A 10,514-nucleotide genomic window follows, 5' to 3' on the forward strand; every position below is an offset into this window, starting at 1 on the left:
TCCATCCACCCATCAAGTTGTGTGACCCTATGATTACCGCCCCACCCTTACCTCTCTCTCCACCCCACCCCTTAGATCCTAATACACATTTTACTTGTTATCTATTTCTACAACAATGCTTAAATACATTATTTGTCCTCATGGGACTGAGTTAGTTCACATCTCATAATGCTCCCCAGTTGCTCCCGAGTTAGGTAGTAATTTATAAAATCCTTGCTCCTGTGTGCTGCATAGTGTTCCATCATGTGACTGTGCCATAATTCCTCAGTCCATTTGATTGTCGTTGGACATTCGGGCTGTTGCCATGTTTTTGCGATGGAGAGTAATGCTGCTATGAATAGGTCCTCCACATAATGTTGCCATACGCTGAAACATAATATAGTTCCAACTACGTAACATCTAAGAAAAGACTCTTAATGTCAAGAAAGCAGCAGCTGCCTCAGCCTTCAGGCTGTAAATCCTAATGGGAGGAGACTGTTTGTCTTTCTCTTGCGAGGCAGCTGGTGAATTTGAACTCTGATTAGCTGTGCAACTAGCTAGAGCTCCTTAAAACAAAGCAAGTTCCAGGTTCATAGGGTTTCCAGAGGCAAGCTATTATGGAAGTGGATGCCACTCCTCCTTCCACGCTTGTTTAATCAGGACGCTCCACCCCACTCTCTGTCCACGTTGGGTAACCAACCATTAGTGCATTTGACAAATCAGTGTCAGTGTTCAACCTCACAGCAACCACAAGTGACCGCGGGATGGCAACTTGTACACCAGGGCTATACGACCTAGAGGAATGTCTGAACAAAAACAATGAAAGACAGGCCTGAGGGCCATGGATTAAAAGTCACCCACCTTGGTCTTGGTCACATTGTTTTCTCATCATTGGGCCAGCTGATCTCTCTCTCTCTCTCTCTCTCTCTCTCTCTCTCTCTCTCGTTGTTGTTGTTATGCACCATCAAATCAGAACTGACTCATAGTTGACCCTCCAGCAGGGTTTCAGAGGCAGTTGAACCACAAGAGGAGTTTACCCATCCTTCTCCCTCCAAGCAGATTCGAACCAGTGCAACTCTTTACCTGCTAGGCAGCCGGAGCTCTTTTAACATACACAAATTGTAGAAGAGTTAGCCTAGGTTTGAGTGTAGGGTTTAGGGATTAAAGGGAAATACTATTTTCAATATAATTGTGTTAACTTCTCTTTGTTTGATGGTGTTGAAGGCAGTTCCACCTCTGTGCTGAAGCCGTGGTTAAGTGCTCAGCTGCTGATGGGAAATGGACCTTGGAACCTCCTCAGTGGCTTCTTGGGAGAAGGTTCAGGCAGTCAACTCCCATAAAGATCACAGCTTACAAAGCCCTGTGGTTGAATTTGTGTCTTTGTTTTTAGCTGATCTTTTTGTCACGTGAATTCCATATTACTTGAAATCGACTTGCGGTTCCTAACAGCAGCCTTCTAGCTACTTAATATTAAACTGAAGATTACTTACTATCATTTTTTTTTTTATAATTTAGGTTGTTTATTTTTTTAACTGGGCTGAGCCATGGTTTTAGTTAAAAGCAGGTAAACAGAAACTTATTGAACATAGCTATTATGTGTCATGAATAGAATGCAGTGCTTACATGCAGATGCACCTTTTAATGTTAATAACAAGCTCCATCCATCAGTGGAGGTGAGTTTGCTGAGAGTAACTTCCCGGCCAAGTTCACAGCGGCTGCACTTGGCCTGCTGACCCCATTGTCCATATGCTTCCTCCCACAGGGTGTGTTGGGCAGGGTTCAACACTTGCTGGCCGCCCCTCGGATTTCCACGTGCACTACAAGAGAAAACCTGTTTTCTGAAATGTGAACTCTTAATTACATAAGAGGGATGCTTCTGAGAACACCATTGTCTCGCAGGCAAGGCGGTGAGCGTGGATCAGTTGCAGCCTCTTGTCGTTATGTAAGAGGGTGTTTATGGGGGCAAGTCATGACTGTCCTGGGTTTCCGCTGTCACTCGACAGAAGTTGCTGGGATGGTAGAGGACTGGCCAGGTGTGTGTGTGTCGGGGGGGGGGGGTTTGGGGGGGGGGGGGGGGGGGGGGGGGGGGGGGGGGGGGGGGGGGGGTGACGACGACAGATGTCCCTGCACCTTCCAGAACTGCTGGGTGCTTGGGAGCCTCGCTCTCTGACTCAGGATGCGCTGCCTGTCCCCTGTGGCCGACACTGGTCTTAGAGGATGAGGAGTATGGTGAGAGGGTAGAGGGAGGATGGTAGGGGGACAGTGGGGACAACTGATTTCTTGGAAAGTTTATTGTAAGGAAACAAAAAACAAAAGAAAACACCCCCCCCCAAAAAAAAAAACAAACAAAACCACATACAACAACCAAACAGTTGCTCTTGAAATCAACCTTCATTCCTGGTGACCCCATTTGTGTCAAGAGTGGAGCTGTGTGCTCCATTGGGTTTTCAGTGATCGGATTCGGGGCGATCCATCACCAGGCCTTTCTTCTTAGGTGGCTGTAGACAGACTTGAACCTACAGCCTTTCAGTAAGCAGCCAACCACATTAACACTGGGAACTCTGGTGTGGAGAGTAAGCCATTAGGATTCTGTGTTTTGGTGGCTCTGACAGCACAGAGAAATGGTAGACCACACAGCACAACAGAGACTCCATCGGGGCTGACACTCTCCTGTCGGTCTGTCTGTCCTCCAGGTTGGCAGTCGAGTTGTTCTGCTTTGCTTGCTTGGAGTTCCTAACCACTAGCCGTCACACTGGTCCTTGGTTCTTTCATATACATACAGTCATCAGCCCATGGAGAGAATGGTTCATCCTAGACCACTGCAGAAAGCCAGTTAACACACATTTGTTGTTGTTTCCCGGTGCACAGAAAAGCTATGCTGGCACTATGCTGTAAGTGTGTGACAGCTTTATGGAAGAGTGTGATCAAAATGTGACACAGAGACATATGAAATGGCCTAGGCTGCTGGACAAAGTTGGTAGACTTGCTTCACTCTAGGTTCCCACAAGCTTTCAATTGTGTAAGTAACACAGTTCTCTGAGAAGTATAGTGGCGTGAAAGCAAACGTACGAACTGTGCCCCCGTGTCTCTCCACACTCACTGTCTTGTTGTGACGGGCTGTGGCGTCCACTGTCACACTTCAGGGTCTCTATATCTCAGAGTGGTCCCTGAACCACCTGTGATGGCTCTATCTGGTTGCCTTGTTGAAGGGAAGTGGGGGAAAGTAGAGACCTAGGAAGCTGTAGTGGCTTCGTGGTGAGGAACTAGGCTGCCAACCTGAAGGTCTATTGTTCAAATCCCCCAGCTGCCCCATGGGAGAAAGAGGGACAGTCTCCTCCATGCAATCTACAGCCTCTGAAAACCCACCGAGGGTCAGATTTTAATGTTTTGACTCACAGTACACAATAAGCCCCAGTCGAAATCCTCTGATTAATCTTGGAAATGAAGCGTTTTTTTAACAGATTCCTTGGATGATTTCTTTATGTCCTGATTTCATTCCTGTGATGTCATATATTATGCAGGGTTATTGTTGTTGTTGTTGTTGTTATGTGCCGTAGAGTTATGTGTGACTCATAACCACCTGATGTACAGCAGCTCTGAAGGCTGCTCTGTCCTAAATCAGTCTCACTGACTCCGACACACCTAACCTCATTACCCCAGTCACTGAGTCAATCTATCACATCGAGGATCTTCCTCTTTTGCACTGTCCCTCCACCCTCCCAAGCATGATGTCCCTCTTCAAGGACTGGTCCTGCCTTGCAACATGTCCAAAGTATGTCAGATGGAGCTTTAGAATCCTCGCCTCCAAGGAACAGCCTGGTTTCACCTTATCCAGGACAAACCTGTTTGTTTTCTTAGCAGTCTGTGGTATATTCAGTTCTCTTCTTCAGCACCACAGCTCAAAGACATCAGTTATCCTTTTATCATCCTTAGACATTGTCCAGCTTTCTGATGCATATTGCAAAGGCTGTATCAGGCACACCTTAGTCTCCAGACTGACATTGTTGCTTCTCAGTAATCTAGAGAGGTTCCTGACAGCAGATTTCCCCAGTAATATGCAGAGTAAAGAAATATAGGAAGTCCTGTGGGTTAATCGTTAAGAGCTTGCTGCTAACTGACAGACTGGCGTTGGATCCCACCCAGGGCTCCAAGGGAGGAAGGTCTTGGTAGTCTGCTACTGTGAAGTTCAGTCTAGAAACCTCTATGGGCAGTGCTGGTTTGCTCTGTCATGAGATCACTGTGAATCAGAAGGGAATCCGTGGCACCCAACAACATAAACACATACAGAACCTGAGCAACTACTCCACCTCCCATCGTGACAACGGGATGTGCTGGTATTGTGTTCTGAGTGCTTCTTTTAGAACTCATTCCCATACATTTCCTCATCTTCAAAAAGTCTGCATTGAGTTTATACTGTGCCTTGGGTCCGGGACACAGGACCTCTATAGGAAGGACCACTGAGAATTTATTTTAGCTTCAAAACAGTCTAACATTCAAACCTTAAATGCTGCTTCTTTGTGACATGTCTGATACTCACTTCTATTCATTGCTGTCAGTTCAGAACTAACCCCTGGCTGACCCTCCAGCAAGTTTTCAGAGGCTGTAAATTGCATAGTAAGGGACTACCTATCTTTCTCCTGAGGACCCCCCCGCTGGATTTGAACCACCAGAGAGCCTTGACCTTTGGGTTCACAGCAACCCAACAAACATTTATTGGACCCTCATTTGTGCTGAGCTTGACAACAAGGGAAAAGCAGATTCCTGTTTAATAAGGACATGCACAATGAACTTTAAAATGGTTTCCTTTAAAACTGATTAAAATATAAACATAACTCTGTGATTGGAAGTCTCCTTTGCTGTTGGTGTTGGAAGAATCCAAACTGTGAGATATTCAAATGTCATAACATAAATATATGTTGTCAACTTCAGGTGGATATTTAAATATTAACTGACCCTTTATGCTTGGAGAAAGAATTTACCAGAAATAAAAGGAAAATCTTTCCGGGGGTAACTAGACCATTCCATTCTCCATGACTGTCATTGTTAACTCAGCTGTGCGGAGAGAATCTCTCATGGCTCCGAAGTCCATCTTGATCTGTCTCAACTCAACACACTGCTGTCAAATCAGAACCAACTCATAGCTGATCCTCCAGCTGGAGTTCAAGAGTTTGTCAATGACCGAGATGGAGACTGCCAGTCTTTCTTCTGTGGAGCAGGTAGTAGATTTGAACCACTTGCCTTTAGGATGGCAGTGCAACTCCTGATCCACTAGTCTAACAGAGCCCCTGGCTTGTCTGCTGTTGTTGTTGTTCTGTACCAGGCCCACCAGCCCTTAGCTGAACCTCCAGCCGGTTTTCAGGGGCCGTTAATTGCAGGGGAGGAGGTGGCCTGTCCTTCACCTGTGGAGCAGCTAGTGGATTCGAACTGCGTGCTTTCTGGAATTGCAGAGCAGTTTCTTACCACTAGGCCACCAGTTTGTCTAGTCCACTGATAAGCAGCCCAGCTATCTCAGTTGCACTAACTTTGTTCCACATTCTGCCCTTGTGTAGAGTTCTAAGAAATTAGCAGCTGTATCTGATAGTAGAAACAAGTCAATTGGTATGTATCTGATTCTTGCAACGTGTCAAATCATCTCACTGAATCCTGGGGCCTTATTTTTTTGCCAGTGTCTTCAGTGCAGCTTGAACATCTTCCTTCATTACGATCTTGAAGTATTTCCATGTTGACCAGCTCTTTTTGGTGCAGTGACTGTAAATTCATCCGTCTGCTTTTGATGCTTCCTGGGTCCCATAGCATCTCTTAGGATTGCAAGGTGAAGCTTGAACTTGTTGTTCAGTCCTTTCAGCTTGAGAAATCCTGAGTGAGCTCTTCTCTTTATTGTCTGACTCCATCTCTTTGCATAGTCCTTTGTAATATTTTATTTTGTTCTCTTAAGCAATATTCTGCTCATCTCTTTCACTGCTGCATCTGTTTCTTTTTTTTTTCTCTTTCTTCTTGATGCTCTAATGTCATTTTCAGAATCTCTTCTGATGTTCGTTTGGCCTTTTCTTTCCCTGGTTTGTGTGATGGCCTTTTGCTCTCATCATGAGTGATATCCTTGCTGTCGTTAAATGAAGACCCATGAGTGTGTCTTGGAAAAGGTGCAGTCAGAGCGCTCCTTCGCACTGGGAGCAAAGCCTCGTCTCACATACGTTGTACCTGTTGTGAGGAGTGGCTGTTAGTTGGAAAGGGACATGAGGCTTGAGAAGGTGTAGGGTCAGTGAGAGAGAAGTAGACCCTCAATGAGATGGACAGACACAGTCACTACAACAGTGGGCTCAAGTATGTCAGAGATGATGATGGTGCCGGATGGGACAGGGTTGGTCATAAGGTTGCTGTGACCCACACTTGACTCCATGTCACATAACAATAGCAGAAAAATGGGAGCAGGGATAAGATGCATTAGATCCCTGTGCCAAGGGAAGAGTGGGATGGCTCAAAAGCATCTTCCTTGGCTGGTTGTAGCTCGCTTGCCAGCTTTATTGACCGAATGAGCAGGTGATTCGTATCATTCCTATGTTAGCATGTTGCCTACCACCAGAACCATCTGGTAAGTGCAAATAAATAACATGGTGAATGTACACCAGCTCTGAAAGCATGCTAGACTGTTGTCAGGAATGAATAACATGTTTTATGATGATGTTTGCTGTATGTGGCAGGAAACTTTTAAATGGGGGTGGAAAAAACCCAGCTTTGCATTCAGAGACAAACTGGTGTGTCATCTGCTACCTTTGGGGCAGCATCATCAATCTAGAGTCTTCGGATCAGAACTTAGACAATCAACGAGAGGGTCCACCTGGAAAAATGGAGCTCTGCTGGCCCAGCGGGACGGAGTTGCACTGCCAAACCAAAGGCTTGCGGTTCCAATCCACCAGCAGCGGTGCGGGAGAAGAATGGGCTGTCTCCTTCTGTGTGACCTGCTGCTGGAGGCTCAGCTGTGGGTTAGTTCCAGCTTGGCAGCACATAATAACAATATGCACATGGTGAAATCTCGCAGGAGTTAACCACATGGATTGTGCATCCTCAGCTTTAATAACGTGATGGTCTCTAATGACCGAGAGAATGTCACAGTGTCCGGGAGTCGGCCGTGTCTCATTTAATGGAGTGTAAAGTCCACTTGTAACTTCACATTCTTCTTAAGTGCCCTCGAGTCGTGGCGACTCATAGCCACCCTACGAATGAAAGTCCTCAACACTTGTGTGACTTTCATCCATTCTCCAGGTTCATAGGGTTTCCAGAGGCAAGCTATTGTGGAAGTGGATGCCACTTCTCCTTCCAAGATTGTTTTAATCGGGGAGCTCCACCCAACATTGTCCACCATGGGTAACCATTATCACATTTGACACATCAGTGTAAGAGTGTTTAGCATCATAGCAACCACGAGTTACCTCTGTATGGCAAGTGGACAGACCAGGGTTACATGACCTAGAAGAATGTTTGATCAAAACCAATGAAAAACAGGCCCAAGGGCCGCGATTAAAAGTCACCCACCTTTGGCTTGGTGGCGTCACTTTCTGTAACTTAGCCCATTTAGTTTCTCTACTGTCGAGTAAATGCTGGGTTTACGTCATTTAGTCTCAACTTCAAGTCACTGCTGTCAAGTCAGAACCGCCTCGCAGCTGACCCACCTCTTGCCCATCTTCCCCCTAAGTAGCTGCTGGTAGGTTCAAACCATCTGAGAGGTGCGACTTTGAGCTGCAGCCCAGCTCCCAACAGACTAATTCAACTCAGCAGAAAAAGCAAACCCACTGCCGTCGAGTTAATTCAGGTGAGAGCAGTCCTGCATTGGGTTTCTGAGGCAGAGGGATTCTGCTGGTCTTTCAAGGACTTCTTAGCTGGTGGCTCTTCTTTGGGTTAGTAGCTCACGTATAACACACCGTGCCAGGAAGACTCCTGTCCACTTGTCTTAAATGTCGTTAGCTTGAGAATAGCATTGCAGCCTTTTTTAGTAAATCTGTAACATTTAACAAGTACCTATTGTACATACATTCATTTTTAACCGTGAGACAAGAATTTTTGTCACCTAATCAACATCCTTGGCACCAGCAATCAGGAAACCAAAAGATGGATTGCACTGGGAAAATCTGCTGTCGGGGACCTCTTCAAGGTACTGAAGAGCAATGATGTCAGTCTAAAGACTAAGGTATGCCTGATCCATGCCATGGTCTTCACAATTACTTGCTATGTATCAGAGAGCTAGTCAGTGACTAAGAATGACAGAAGACCCATCGATGACTTTGAGTTGTGGTGCTGGAGAAGAGTCTTGAACATACCATGGACTGACAAGAAAACAGATTTGCCTTGGAGAGGCTGAAACCAAGTTTCTCCTTGGAGGCTAGGATTATGAAGCTCTGTCTCACATGTTGTGGCCACATAGCCAGGAGGTCCTTAGAGATGGACATCGTGCTCAGAAGGTGAAGGGACAACGCAGGGGAGGAAGCCCTCAGATGAGATGGATTGACATAGGAAATGGGGTAGGGTGTGTTGGAGTCAATCAGACTGGGTCAGAAGAGGGCACGATTCAGAGTGATTGTACTTAGGGCCCCTGTGAGTTGCAAGTGGCTTGAAGGCCCATAATAACAACAGTGTATGCTGAGTAAATAGCTAAAGAAAGGCTTTAAGTCATTGAAGGAAAGTCAGTTCTCTTTTACCACGGGAGACTCCCGGCACAATACAAGAGGGCAGGAAAAGGTGCAAGAAGAGAAATACAACTATTACATGATCAGAGATAGGCAGTGTGACTGAAGATCAAGACCCCATTTCACAATAAGGAAAGAATAAGAATAACAAAGGAGGTGCTGTCTTTCCATTGAGACTATAGATCTAGATAACAGTTTATCTCAGCAACTGGTACAAAGTTTGGTAATGCAGTAAACCTATTTGCAAAACAGTTCTTCAAAATTATCACAACCCTGTTGCTCTTGAGTGGATTCCAACTCATGCTGATCCTATCAGACAGAACACAACTGCCCCGTGGACGTTATCACAATAGACTATTCTTCCTAAGGAAGGGTGGCTCATGGATGGACTTCTGTTTCACCACCTGTTTACGTCCATGCATGGAGAATCTTCACTTACTCCTAAATATGGAGAGAGTTTTCTCAGTATCTCAGTGATCACATTGTCTTTGTTCCATCTCACAGAAATGCTCTGTTTCCGCATCTTCATCTTCAGCAAGTTTCTTCATCCTTTCACGGAAACTCTCTGATGGTTGAGAAACCTCCCTCAAGCGTCGGTGTCTGAGTTCAAATCATATCACCACAAGTTTACTCGTTGTATGATCTTGAATGTGTTCTGTGTCTCCCCTGTAAGTAATAGTTAGCTCCTTGTTGGGTTATCAAAGCAGGTAATGGGTTAAGATGTATAAAGATTGGGTACTAAAAGTCTTAGAGAGATGTGTACTTCGGGTATTTCTACTATTTCAAATTTCACCTTCTCTGCAAAACCTTCCTCAGTCCCTTTTATCCTAACAGAAGGTCATCCTTTCTGATGAAACTTACTGTCACCCTTTTACACGTAACATATTCTCATGTGTTTGTTCTTTGTCTCTCTGTGGCTTGGATAGTTCTTGCTAGGTATTTGTTACTGATAGGTGCCATTGAGTTGATTTAGATTCCTAGAGAGACTCCATGTGAGAGAGAACCAGCTCAGGGTTGTTTTGTTCTTTGTTTATCTCATAGAGTTTTCTAGATTGAGATCTGGAACTGATTGCTCGTGATGCTGCTGGATGAGTTTAAACCACTAGCATTTTGTTAACCACGTACTCAACTGGTACACGAATCCCCTGTGTAGCTACTGTCAGAGGCCACCAAGCCCCCTCTGAGTCATAGCAGCCCCGCATGCAACACATTGGAATTGTGCCTGACCCTGAGCCAGCCTCACCGCCTCTGCTGTGCCTCAGCTCATGCTGCTGTCCCTGTGTTAAGCTGACTCATAGAGGGGCTTCCTCTGTTTTGCTGACCCTCTTAACCAAGCGTTACGTCTTTTTCTCACCATTCTCACCTCCAGGGAGCATTCTGGCTTCTCTTCGTCCAAAACAGATGTGACCCATAATATATTCTTTTTACGTGGCCCGTAATATAATCTTCACCAGCACCACAAAGCAAAAAGGTGTCGGTTCTTCAGTCTTTAGAATTCATTGCCCAACTTCCGCATGCATACAAGCAATTGCGATGCACTGTCAGGTGCACCACTCTGGAGTTTTTTGCTTTTTTTAAAAATTTTATTATTTTGTGTGTGTGTACCTTCAAATCAGATTTGACTGGTACAGGAGGAGATTGTTTCTCCTTCTCCAGGAGAGCATCTGGTGGATTTGAACTGTGCACCTCTGGGATTGCAGTACACCTTCTTGCCACTAGGCCACCAGAGCTCGCCCACTCTGGAGTTTTTACCTCGCTTACGTTCCTGTCGTGGTCTACATTTAATTGTTATTAGTTGCCATTTAATGGACTCTACTTGTGCTGACCTTTTGTATAAGAAAATGACACTTCTATCCT

This window comes from Elephantulus edwardii, unplaced genomic scaffold (genome assembly GCF_000299155.1).
Source record: "Elephantulus edwardii isolate Elephantulus edwardi_28Jun2011 unplaced genomic scaffold, EleEdw1.0 scaffold00153, whole genome shotgun sequence".
Classification (NCBI taxonomy): Eukaryota; Metazoa; Chordata; class Mammalia; order Macroscelidea; family Macroscelididae; genus Elephantulus; species Elephantulus edwardii.